Below are 15040 nucleotides of genomic sequence, written 5' to 3'. Positions count from 1 at the left end.
TTGTAGTAGTTATATTCTTGTACATAGGGGCAGTATTATAGTAGTTATATTCTTGTACATAGGAGCAGTATTATAGTAGTTATATCCTTGTACATAGGGGTAGTATTATAGTAGTTATATTCTTGTACATAGGAGCAGTATTATAGTAGTTATATTCTTGTACATAGGGAGCAGTATTATAGTAGTTATATTCTTGTACATAGGAGCAGTATTATAGCAGTTATATCCTTGTACATAGGGGTAGTATTATAGTAGTTATATTCTTGTACATAGGAGCAGTATTATAGTAGTTATATTCTTGTACATAGGGAGCAGTATTATAGTAGTTATATTCTTGTACATTGGAGCAGTATTATAGTAGTTATATTCTTGTACATAGGGGCAGTATTATAGTGGTTTTATTCTTGTACATAGGGGCAGTATTATAGTAGGTATATTCTTGTACATAGGAGCAGTATTATAGTGGTTATATTCTTGTACATAGGGGGCAGTATTATAGTAGTTATATTCTTGTACATAGGAGCATTATTATAGTAGTTATATTCTTGTACATAGGGAGCAGTATTATAGTAGTTATATTCTTGTACATAGGGGCAGTATTATAGTAGTTATATTCTTGTACATAGGAGCAGTATTATAGTAGTTATATTCTTGTACATAGGAGCAGTAATATAGTAGTTATATTCTTGCACATAGGAGCAGTATTATAGTAGTTATATTCTTGCACATAGTAGCAGTATTATAGTAGTTATATTCTTGTACATAGGGGGCAGTATTATAGTAGTTATATTCTTGTACAAAGTAGCAGTATTATAGTAGTTATATTCTTGTACATAGGATCAGTATTATAGTAGTTATATTCTTGTACATAGTAGCAGTATTATAGTAGTTATATTCTTGTACATAGGAGCAGTATTAAAGTAGTTATATTCTTGTACATAGGAGCAGTATTATAGTAGTTATATTTTTGTACATAGGGGGCAGTATCATAGTAGTTATATTCTTGTACATTGGAGCAGTATTATAGTAGTTATATTCTTGTACATAGTAGCAGTATTATAGTAGTTATATTCTTGTACATAGGGGGCAGTATTATAGTAGTTATATTCTTGTACATAGGAGCAGTATTATAGTAGTTATATTCTTGTACATAGGAGCAGTATTATAGTAGTTATATTCTTGTACATAGGGGCAGTATTAAAGTAGTTATATTCTTGTACATAGGAGCAGTATTATAGTAGTTATATTCTTGTACATAGGAGCAGTATTATAGTGGTTATATTCTTGCACATAGTAGCAGTATTATAGTAGTTATATTCTTGTACATAGGGGGCAGTATTATAGTAGTTATATTCTTGTACAAAGTAGCAGTATTGTAGTAGTTATATTCTTGTACATAGGGGCAGTATTATAGTAGTTATATTCTTGTACATAGAAGCAGTATTATAGTAGTTATATCCTTGTACATAGGGGTAGTATTATAGTAGTTATATTCTTGTACATAGGAGCAGTATTATAGTAGTTATATTCTTGTACATAGGGAGCAGTATTATAGTAGTTATATTCTTGTACATAGGAGCAGTATTATAGCAGTTATATCCTTGTACATAGGGGTAGTATTATAGTAGTTATATTCTTGTACATAGGAGCAGTATTATAGTAGTTATATTCTTGTACATAGGGAGCAGTATTATAGTAGTTATATTCTTGTACATTGGAGCAGTATTATAGTAGTTATATTCTTGTACATAGGGGCAGTATTATAGTGGTTTTATTCTTGTACATAGGGGCAGTATTATAGTAGGTATATTCTTGTACATAGGAGCAGTATTATAGTGGTTATATTCTTGTACATAGTAGGCAGTATTATAGTAGTTATATTCTTGTACATAGGAGCAGTATTATAGTAGTTATATTCTTGTATATAGGGAGCAGTATTATAGTAGTTATATTCTTGTACATAGGGGCAGTATTATAGTAGTTATATTCTTGTACATAGGAGCAGTATTATAGTAGTTATATTCTTGTACATAGGAGCAGTATTATAGTAGTTATATTCTTGCACATAGGAGCAGTATTATAGTAGTTATATTCTTGCACATAGTAGCAGTATTATAGTAGTTATATTCTTGTACATAGGGGGCAGTATTACAGTAGTTATATTCTTGTACAAAGTAGCAGTATTATAGTAGTTATATTCTTGTACATAGGATCAGTATTATAGTAGTTAAATTCTTGTACAAAAGAGCAGTATTATAGTAGTTATATTCTTGTATATAGGAGGCAGTATTATAGTAGTTATATTCTTGTACATAGGGGCAGTATTATAGTAGTTATAGTCTTGTACATAAGAGCAGTATTATAGTAGTTATATTCTTGTACATAGGGGCAGTATTATAGTAATGATATTCTTGTACATAGGAGCAGTATTATAATAGTTATATCTTTGTACATAGGGGCAGTATTATAGTAGTTATATTCTTGTACATAGGATCAGTATTATAGTAGTTATATTCTTGTACATAGGAGAAGTATTATAGTAGTTATATTCTTGTATATAGGAGGCAGTATCATAGTAGTTATATTCTTGTACATAGAGGGCAGTATTATAGCAGTTATAGTCTTGTACATAGGAGCAGTATTATAGTAGTTATATTCTTGTACATAGGAGCAGTATTATTGTAGTTATATTCTTGTACATAGGAGCAGTATTATAGTAGTTATATTCTTGTACATAGGAGCAGTATTATAGTAGTTATATTCTTGTACAAAGGGGCAGTAATATAGTAGTTATATTCTTGTACATAGGAGCAGTACTATAGCAGTTATATTCTTGTACATAGGGGCAGTATTATAGTAGTTATATCCTTGTACATAGGGGTTGTATTATAGTAGTTATATTCTTGTACATAGGAGCAGTATTATAGTAGTTATATTCTTTTACATAGGGAGCAGTATTATAGTAGTTATATTCTTGTACATAGGAGCAGTATTATAGCAGTTATATCCTTGTACATAGGGGTAGTATTATAGTAGTTATATTCTTGTACATAGGAGCAGTATTATAGTAGTAATATTCTTGTACATAGGGGCAGTATTATAGTAGTTATATTCTTGTACATAGTAGCAGTATTATAGTAGTTATATTTTTGTACATAGGAGCAGTATTAAAGTAGTTATATTCTTGTACATAGGAGCAGTATTATAGTAGTAATATTTTTGTACATAGGGGGCAGTATTATAGTAGTTATATTCTTGTACATTGGAGCAGTATTATAGTAGTTATATTCTTGTACATAGGAGCAGTATTATAGTAGTTATATTCTTGTACATAGGGGGCAGTATTATAATAGTTATATTCTTGTACATTGGAGCAGTATTATAGTAGTTATATTCTTGTCCATAGGGGGCAGTATTATAGTAGTTATATTCTTGTACATAGGAGCAGTACTATAGCAGTTATATTCTTGTACATAGGGGCAGTATTATAGTAGTTATATCCTTGTACATAGGGGTTGTATTATAGTAGTTATATTCTTGTACATAGGAGCAGTATTATAGTAGTTATATTCTTTTACATAGGGAGCAGTATTATAGTAGTTATATTCTTGTACATAGGAGCAGTATTATAGCAGTTATATCCTTGTACATAGGGGTAGTATTATAGTAGTTATATTCTTGTACATAGGAGCAGTATTATAGTAGTAATATTCTTGTACATAGGGGCAGTATTATAGTAGTTATATTCTTGTACATAGTAGCAGTATTATAGTAGTTATATTTTTGTACATAGGAGCAGTATTAAAGTAGTTATATTCTTGTACATAGGAGCAGTATTATAGTAGTAATATTTTTGTACATAGGGGGCAGTATTATGGTAGTTATATTCTTGTACATTGGAGCAGTATTATAGTAGTTATATTCTTGTACATAGGAGCAGTATTATAGTAGTTATATTCTTGTACATAGGGGGCAGTATTATAATAGTTATATTCTTGTACATTGGAGCAGTATTATAGTAGTTATATTCTTGTCCATAGGGGGCAGTATTATAGTAGTTATATTCTTGTACATAGGAGCAGTATTATAGTAGTTATATTTTTGTACATAGGAGCAGTATTATAGCAGTTATATTCTTGTACATAGGGGCAGTATTATAGTAGTTATATTCTTGTACATAGGGGGCAGTATTAAAGTAGTTATATTCTTGTACATAGGGGGCAGTATTAAAGTAGTTATATTCTTGTACATAGGAGCAGTATTATAGTAGTTATATTCTTGTACATAGGAGCAGTATTATAGTGGTTATATTCTTGAACATAGTAGCAGTATTATAGTAGTTATATTCTTGTACATAGGGGCAGTATTATAGTAGTTATATTCTTGTACAAAGTAGCAGTATTATAGTAGTTATATTCTTGTACATAGGGGCAGTATTATAGTAGTTATATTCTTGTACATAGGAGCAGTATTATAGTAGTTATATCCTTGTACATAGGGGTAGTATTATAGTAGTTATATTCTTGTACATAGGAGCAGTATTATAGTAGATATATTCTTGTACATAGGGGCAGTATTATAGTGGTTTTATTCTTGTACATAGGGGCAGTATTATAGTAGGTATATTCTTGTACATAGGAGCATTATTATAGTGGTTATATTCTTGTACATAGGGGGCAGTATTATAGTAGTTATATTCTTGTACATAGGAGCAGTATTATAGTAGTTATATTCTTGTACATAGTAGGCAGTATTATAGTAGTTATATTCTTGTACATAGGGTGCAGTATTATAGTAGTTATATTCTTGTACATAGGGAGCAGTATTATAGTAGTTATATTCTTGTACATAGGGGCAGTATTATAGTAGTTATATTCTTGTACATAGGAGCAGTATTATAGTAGTTATATTCTTGTACATAGGAGCAGTATTATAGTAGTTATATTCTTGCACATAGGAGCAGTATTATAGTAGTTATATTCTTGCACATAGTAGCAGTATTATAGTAGTTATATACTTGTACATAGGGGCAGTATTATAGTAGTTATATTCTTGTACATAGGGGGCAGTATTATAGTAGTTATATTCTTGTCCATATGAGCAGTATTATAGTAGTTATATTCTTGTACATAGGGGGCAGTATTATAGTAGTTATATTCTTGTACAAAGTAGCAGTATTATAGTAGTTATATTCTTTTACATAGGATCAGTATTATAGTAGTTATATTCTTGTACATAGGAGCAGTATTATAGTAGTTATATTCTTGTATATAGGAGGCAGTATTATAGTAGTTATATTCTTGTACATAGGGGCAGTATTATAGTAGTTATAGTCTTGTACATAAGAGCAGTATTATAGTAGTTATATTCTTGTACATAGGAGCAGTACTATACTAGTTATATTCTTGTACATAGGGGCAGTATTATAGTAGTTATAGTCTTGTACATAAGAGCAGTATTATAGTAGTTATATTCTTGTACATAGGATCAGTATTATAGTAATTATATTCTTGTACATAGGAGCAGTATTATAGTAGTTATATTTTTGTACATAGGGGGCAGTATTATAGTAGTTATATTCTTGTACATAGGAGCAGTATTATAGTAGTTATATTCTTGTACATAGGAGCAGTATTATAGTAGTTATATTCTTGTACATAGGGGCAGTATTATAGTAGTTATATTCTTGTACATAGGGTGCAGTATTATAGTAGTTATATTCTTGTACATAGGAGCAGTATTATAGTAGTTATATTCTTGTACATAGGAGCAGTATTATAGTAGTTATATTCTTGCACATAGGAGCAGTATTATAGTAGTTATATTCTTGTACATAGGAATAGTATTATAGTAGTAATATTCTTGTACATAGGGGCAGTATTATAGTAGTTATATTCTTGTACATAGTAGCAGTATTATAGTAGTTATATTCTTGTACATAGGAGCAGTATTAAAGTAGTTATATTCTTGTACATAGTAGCAGTATTATAGTAGTTATATTTTTGTACATAGGGGGCAGTATTATAGTAGTTATATTCTTGTACATAGGAGCAGTATTATAGTAGTTATATTCTTGTACATAGGGGGCAGTATTATAGTAGTTATATTCCTGTACATAGGAGCAGTATTATAGTAGTTATATTCTTGTACATAGGAGCAGTATTATAGTAGTTATATTCTTGTACATAGGGGCAGTATTATAGTAGTTATATTCTTGTACATAGGGGGCAGTATTAAATTAGTTATATTCTTGTACATAGGAGCAGTATTATAGTAGTTATATTCTTGTACATAGGAGCAGTATTATAGTGGTTATATTCTTGCACATAGTAGCAGTATTATAGTAGTTATATTCTTGTACATAGGGGGCAGTATTATAGTAGTTATATTCTTGTACAAAGTAGCAGTATTATAGTAGTTATATTCTTGTACATAGGGGCAGTATTATAGTAGTTATATTCTTGTACATAGGAGCAGTATTATAGTAGTTATATCCTTGTACATAGGGGTAGTATTATAGTAGTTATATTCTTGTACATAGGAGCAGTATTATAGTAGTTATATTCTTGTACATAGGGAGCAGTATTATAGTAGTTATATTCTTGTACATAGGAGCAATATTATAGCAGTTATATCCTTGTACATAGGGGTAGCATTATAGTAGTTATATTCTTGTACATAGGAGCAGTATTATAGTAGTTATATTCTTGTACATAGGGAGCAGTATTATAGTAGTTATATTCTTGTACATTGGAGCAGTATTATAGTAGTTATATTCTTGTACATAGGGGCAGTATTATAGTGGTTTTATTCTTGTACATAGGGGCAGTATTATAGTAGGTATATTCTTGTACATAGGAGCAGTGTTATAGTGGTTATATTCTTGTACATAGGGGGCAGTATTATAGTAGTTATATTCTTGTACATAGGAGCAGTATTATAGTAGTTATATTCTTGTACATAGTAGGCAGTATTATAGTAGTTATGTTCTTGTACATAGGGTGCAGTATTATAGTAGTTATATTCTTGTACATAGGGAGCAGTATTATAGTAGTTATATTCTTGTACATAGGGGCAGTATTATAGTAGTTATATTCTTGTACATAGGAGCAGTATTATAGTAGTTATATTCTTGTACATAGGAGCAGTATTATAGTAGTTATATTCTTGCACATAGGAGCAGTATTATACTAGTTATATTCTTGCACATAGTAGCAGTATTATAGTAGTTATATTCTTGTACATAGGGGGCAGTATTATAGTAGTTATATTCTTGTACAAAGTAGCAGTATTATAGTAGTTATATTCTTGTACATAGGATCAGTATTATAGTAGTTATATTCTTGTACATAGGAGCAGTATTATAGTAGTTATATTCTTGAATACAGGAGGCAGTATCATAGTAGTTATATTCTTGAACATATAGGGCAGTATTATAGTAGTTAGATTCTTGAACATAGGAGCAGTATTATAGTAGATATATTCTTGTCCATAGGGGCAGTATTATAGTAGTTATAGTCTTGTACATAGGAGCAGTATTATAGTAGTTATATTCTTGTACATGGGAGCAGTATTATAGTAGTTATATTCTTGTACATAAGGGCAGTATTATAGTAGTTATAGTCTTGTACATAAGAGCAGTATTATAGTAGTTATATTCTTGTACATAGGGGCAGTATTATAGTACTTATATTCTGGTACCGAGGAGCAGTATTATAGTAGTTATATTTTTGTACATAGGGGGCAGTATTATAGTAGTTATATTCTTGTACATAGGAGCAGTATTATAGTAGTTATATTCCTGTACATAGTAGCAGTATTATAGTATTTATATTCTTGTACATAGGGGGCAGTATTATAGTAGTTATATTCTTGTACATAGGAGCAGTATTATAGTAGTTATATTCTTGCACATAGGAGCAGTATTATAGTAGTTACATTCTTGTACATAGGGGGCAGTATTATAGTAGTTATATTCTTGTACATAGCAGCAGTATTATAGTAGTTATATTCTTGTACATAGGAGCAGTATTATAGTAGTAATATTCTTGTACATAGGGGCAGTATTATAGTAGTCATATTCTTGTACATAGTAGCAGTATTATAGTAGTTATATTCTTGTACATAGGAGCAGTATTAAAGTAGTTATATTCTTGTACATAGGAGCAGTATTATAGTAGTTATATTTTTGTACATAGGGGGTAGTATTATAGTAGTTATATTCTTGTACATTGGAGCAGTATTATAGTAGTTATATTCTTGTACATAGTAGCAGTATTATAGTAGTTATATTCTTGTACATAGGGGGCAGTATTATAGTAGTTATATTCTTGTACATAGGAGCAGTATTATAGTAGTTATATTCTTGTACATAGGGGGCAGTATTATAGTAGCTATATTCTTGTACATAGGAGCAGTATTATAATAGTTATATTCTTGTACATAGGAGCAGTATTATAGTAGTTATATTCTTGTACATAGGGGCAGTATTATAGTAGTTATATTCTTGTACATAGGGGGCAGTATTAAAGTAGTTATATTCTTGTACATAGGAGCAGTATTTTAGTAGTTATATTCTTGTACATAGGAGCAGTATTATAGTGGTTATATTCTTGCACATATTAGCAGTATTATAGTAGTTATATTCTTGTACATAGGGGGCAGTATTATAGTAGTTATATTCTTGTACAAAGTAGCAGTATTATAGTAGTTATATTCTTGTACATAGGAGCAGTATTATAGTGGTTATATTTTTGCACATTGCAGCAGTATTATAGTAGTTATATTCTTGTACATAGGGGGCAGTATTATAGTAGTTATATTCTTGTACATAGGTGCAGTATTATAGTAGTTATATTCTTGTACATAGGAGCAGTATTATAGTAGTTATATTCTTGTACATAGGGGGCAGTATTATAGTAGTTATATTCTTGCACATAGGAGCAGTATTATAGTAGTTATATTCTTGTACATAGGAGCAGTATTATAGTAGTTATATTTTTGTACATAGGGGGCAGTATTATAGTAGTTATATTCTTGTACATAGGAGCAGTATTATAGTAGTTATATTCCTGTACATAGTAGCAGTATTATAGTATTTATATTCTTGTACATAGGGGGCAGTATTATAGTAGTTATATTCTTGTACATAGGAGCAGTATTATAGTAGTTATATTCTTGCACATAGGAGCAGTATTATAGTAGTTACATTCTTGTACATAGGGGGCAGTATTATAGTAGTTATATTCTTGTACATAGCAGCAGTATTATAGTAGTTATATTCTTGTACATAGGAGCAGTATTATAGTAGTAATATTCTTGTACATAGGGGCAGTATTATAGTAGTCATATTCTTGTACATAGTAGCAGTATTATAGTAGTTATATTCTTGTACATAGGAGCAGTATTAAAGTAGTTATATTCTTGTACATAGGAGCAGTATTATAGTAGTTATATTTTTGTACATAGGGGGTAGTATTATAGTAGTTATATTCTTGTACATTGGAGCAGTATTATAGTAGTTATATTCTTGTACATAGTAGCAGTATTATAGTAGTTATATTCTTGTACATAGGGGGCAGTATTATAGTAGTTATATTCTTGTACATAGGAGCAGTATTATAGTAGTTATATTCTTGTACATAGGGGGCAGTATTATAGTAGCTATATTCTTGTACATAGGAGCAGTATTATAATAGTTATATTCTTGTACATAGGAGCAGTATTATAGTAGTTATATTCTTGTACATAGGGGCAGTATTATAGTAGTTATATTCTTGTACATAGGGGGCAGTATTAAAGTAGTTATATTCTTGTACATAGGAGCAGTATTTTAGTAGTTATATTCTTGTACATAGGAGCAGTATTATAGTGGTTATATTCTTGCACATATTAGCAGTATTATAGTAGTTATATTCTTGTACATAGGGGGCAGTATTATAGTAGTTATATTCTTGTACAAAGTAGCAGTATTATAGTAGTTATATTCTTGTACATAGGAGCAGTATTATAGTGGTTATATTTTTGCACATTGCAGCAGTATTATAGTAGTTATATTCTTGTACATAGGGGGCAGTATTATAGTAGTTATATTCTTGTACATAGGTGCAGTATTATAGTAGTTATATTCTTGTACATAGGAGCAGTATTATAGTAGTTATATTCTTGTACATAGGGGGCAGTATTATAGTAGTTATATTCTTGCACATAGGAGCAGTATTATAGTAGTTATATTCTTGTACATAGGAGCAGTATTATAGTAGTTATATTCTTGTACATAGGGGGCAGTATTATAGTAGTTATATTCTTGCACATAGGAGCAGTATTATAGTAGTTATATTCTTGTACATAGGAGCAGTATTATAGTAGTTACATTCTTGTACATAGGGGGCAGTATTATAGTAGTTATATTCTTGTACATAGGAGCAGTATTATAGTAGTTATATTCTTGTACGTAGGAGCAGTATTATAGTAGTAATATTCTTGTACATAGGGGCAGTATTATAGTAGTCATATTGTTGTACATAGTAGCAGTATTATGGTAGTTATATTCTTGTACATAGGAGCAGTATTAAAGTAGCTATGTTCTTGTACATAGGAGCAGTATTATAGTAGTTATATTTTTGTACATAGGGGGCAGTATTATAGTAGTTATATTCTTGTACATTGGAGCAGTATTATAGTAGTTATATTCTTGTACATAGAAGCAGTATTATAGTAGCTATATTCTTGTACATAGGGGGCAGTATTATAGTAGTTATATTCTTGTACATAGGAGCATTATTATAGTAGTTATATTCTTGTACATAGGGGGCAGTATTATAGTAGTTATATTCTTGTACATGGGAGCAGTAATATAATAGTTATATTCTTGTACATAGGAGCAGTATTATAGTAGTTATATTCTTGTACATAGGGGCAGTATTATAGTAGTTATATTCTTGTACATAGGGGGCAGTATTAAAGTAGTTATATTCTTGTACATAGGAGCAGTATTATAGTGGTTATATTCTTGCACATAGTAGCAGTATTATAGTAGTTATATTCTTGTACATAGGGGGCAGTATTATAGTAGTTATATTCTTGTACAAAGTAGCAGTATTATAGTAGTTATATTCTTGTACATAGGATCAGTATTATAGTAGTTATATTCTTGTACATAGGAGCAGTATTATAGTAGTTATATTCTTGTATACAGGAGGCAGTATCATAGTAGTTATATTCTTGAACATATAGGGCAGTATTATAGTAGTTAGATTCTTGAACATAGGAGCAGTATTATAGTAGTTATATTCTTGTCCATAGGGGCAGTATTATAGTAGTTATAGTCTTGTACATAGGAGCAGTATTATAGTAGTTATATTCTTGTACATGGGAGCAGTATTATAGTAGTTATATTCTTGTACATAAGGGCAGTATTATAGTAGTTATAGTCTTGTACATAAGAGCAGTATTATAGTAGTTATATTCTTGTACATAGGGGCAGTATTATAGTACTTATATTCTGGTACCGAGGAGCAGTATTATAGTAGTTATATTTTTCTACATAGGGGGCAGTATTATAGTAGTTATATTCTTGTACATAGGAGCAGTATTATAGTAGTTATATTCCTGTACATAGTAGCAGTATTATAGTATTTATATTCTTGTACATAGGGGGCAGTATTATAGTAGTTATATTCTTGTACATAGGAGCAGTATTATAGTAGTTATATTCTTGTACATAGGAGCAGTATTATAGTAGTTACATTCTTGTACATAGGGGGCAGTATTATAGTAGTTATATTCTTTTACATAGCAGCAGTATTATAGTAGTTATATTCTTGTACATAGGAGCAGTATTATAGTAGTAATATTCTTGTACATAGGGGCAGTATTATAGTAGTCATATTCTTGTACATAGTAGCAGTATTATAGTAGTTATATTCTTGTACATAGGAGCAGTATTAAAGTAGTTATATTCTTGTACATAGGAGCAGTATTATAGTAGTTATATTTTTGTACATAGGGGGCAGTATTATAGTAGTTATATTCTTGTACATTGGAGCAGTATTATAGTAGTTATATTCTTGTACATAGTAGCAGTATTATAGTAGTTATATTCTTGTACATAGGGGGCAGTATTATAGTAGTTATATTCTTGTACATAGGAGCAGTATTATAGTAGTTATATTCTTGTACATAGGGGGCAGTATTATAGTAGCTATATTCTTGTACATAGGAGCAGTATTATAATAGTTATATTCTTGTACATAGGAGCAGTATTATAGTAGTTATATTCTTGTACATAGGGGCAGTATTATAGTAGTTATATTCTTGTACATAGGGGGCAGTATTAAAGTAGTTATATTCTTGTACATAGGAGCAGTATTTTAGTAGTTATATTCTTGTACATAGGAGCAGTATTATAGTGGTTATATTCTTGCACATAGTAGCAGTATTATAGTAGTTATATTCTTGTACATAGGGGGCAGTATTATAGTAGTTATATTCTTGTACAAAGTAGCAGTATTTTAGTAGTTATATTCTTGTACATAGGAGCAGTATTATAGTGGTTATATTTTTGCACATTGCAGCAGTATTATAGTATTTATATTCTTGTACATAGGGGGCAGTATTATAGTAGTTATATTCTTGTACATAGGAGCAGTATTATAGTAGTTATATTCTTGTACATAGGAGCAGTATTATAGTAGTTACATTCTTGTACATAGGGGGCAGTATTATAGTAGTTATATTCTTTTACATAGCAGCAGTATTATAGTAGTTATATTCTTGTACATAGGAGCAGTATTATAGTAGTAATATTCTTGTACATAGGGGCAGTATTATAGTAGTCATATTCTTGTACATAGTAGCAGTATTATAGTAGTTATATTCTTGTACATAGGAGCAGTATTAAAGTAGTTATATTCTTGTACATAGGAGCAGTATTATAGTAGTTATATTTTTGTACATAGGGGGCAGTATTATAGTAGTTATATTCTTGTACATTGGAGCAGTATTATAGTAGTTATATTCTTGTACATAGTAGCAGTATTATAGTAGTTATATTCTTGTACATAGGGGGCAGTATTATAGTAGTTATATTCTTGTACATAGGAGCAGTATTATAGTAGTTATATTCTTGTACATAGGCGGCAGTATTATAGTAGCTATATTCTTGTACATAGGAGCAGTATTATAATAGTTATATTCTTGTACATAGGAGCAGTATTATAGTAGTTATATTCTTGTACATAGGGGCAGTATTATAGTAGTTATATTCTTGTACATAGGGGGCAGTATTAAAGTAGTTATATTCTTGTACATAGGAGCAGTATTTTAGTAGTTATATTCTTGTACATAGGAGCAGTATTATAGTGGTTATATTCTTGCACATAGTAGCAGTATTATAGTAGTTATATTCTTGTACATAGGGGGCAGTATTATAGTAGTTATATTCTTGTACAAAGTAGCAGTATTATAGTAGTTATATTCTTGTACATAGGAGCAGTATTATAGTGGTTATATTTTTGCACATTGCAGCAGTATTATAGTAGTTATATTCTTGTACATAGGGGGCAGTATTATAGTAGTTATATTCTTGTACATAGGTGCAGTATTATAGTAGTTATATTCTTGTACATAGGAGCAGTATTATAGTAGTTATATTCTTGTACATAGGGGGCAGTATTATAGTAGTTATATTCTTGCACATAGGAGCAGTATTATAGTAGTTATATTCTTGTACATAGGAGCAGTATTATAGTAGTTACATTCTTGTACATATTGGGCAGTATTATAGTAGTTATATTCTTGTACATAGGAGCAGTATTATAGTAGTTATATTCTTGTACATAGGAGCAGTATTATAGTAGTTATATTCCTGTACATAGTAGCAGTATTATAGTATTTATATTCTTGTACATAGGGGGCAGTATTATAGTAGTTATATTCTTGTACATAGGAGCAGTATTATAGTAGTTATATTCTTGTACATAGGAGCAGTATTATAGTAGTTACATTCTTGTACATAGGGGGCAGTATTATAGTAGTTATATTCTTGTACATAGCAGCAGTATTATAGTAGTTACATTCTTGTACATAGGAGCAGTATTATAGTAGTAATATTCTTGTACATAGGGGCAGTATTATAGTAGTCATATTCTTGTACATAGTAGCAGTATTATAGTAGTTATATTCTTGTACATAGGAGCAGTATTAAAGTAGTTATATTCTTGTACATAGGAGCAGTATTATAGTAGTTATATTTTTGTACATAGGGGGCAGTATTATAGTAGTTATATTCTTGTACATTGGAGCAGTATTATAGTAGTTATATTCTTGTACATAGTAGCAGTATTATAGTAGTTATATTCTTGTACATAGGGGGCAGTATTATAGTAGTTATATTCTTGTACATAGGAGCAGTATTATAGTAGTTATATTCTTGTACATAGGGGGCAGTATTATAGTAGCTATATTCTTGTACATAGGAGCAGTATTATAATAGTTATATTCTTGTACATAGGAGCAGTATTATAGTAGTTATATTCTTGTACATAGGGGCAGTATTATAGTAGTTATATTCTTGTACATAGGGGGCAGTATTAAAGTAGTTATATTCTTGTACATAGGAGCAGTATTTTAGTAGTTATATTCTTGTACATAGGAGCAGTATTATAGTGGTAATATTCTTGCACATAGTAGCAGTATTATAGTAGTTATATTCTTGTACATAGGGGGCAGTATTATAGTAGTTATATTCTTGTACAAAGTAGCAGTATTATAGTAGTTATATTCTTGTACATAGGAGCAGTATTATAGTGGTTATATTTTTGCACATTGCAGCAGTATTATAGTAGTTATATTCTTGTACATAGGGGGCAGTATTATAGTAGTTATATTCTTGTACATAGGTGCAGTATTATAGTAGTTATATTCTTGTACATAGGAGCAATATTATAGTAGTTATATTCTTGTACATAGTAGCAGTATTATAGTAGTTATATTCTTGTACATAGGGGGCAGTATTATAGTAGTTATATTCTTGTACATA

This window comes from Phyllobates terribilis, unplaced genomic scaffold (assembly GCF_046119375.1).
Source record: "Phyllobates terribilis strain yellow unplaced genomic scaffold, ASM4611937v1 Scaffold_5__5_contigs__length_657084704, whole genome shotgun sequence".
NCBI lineage: Eukaryota > Metazoa > Chordata > Amphibia > Anura > Dendrobatidae > Phyllobates > Phyllobates terribilis.
This window is presented reverse-complemented; position numbering follows the sequence as displayed.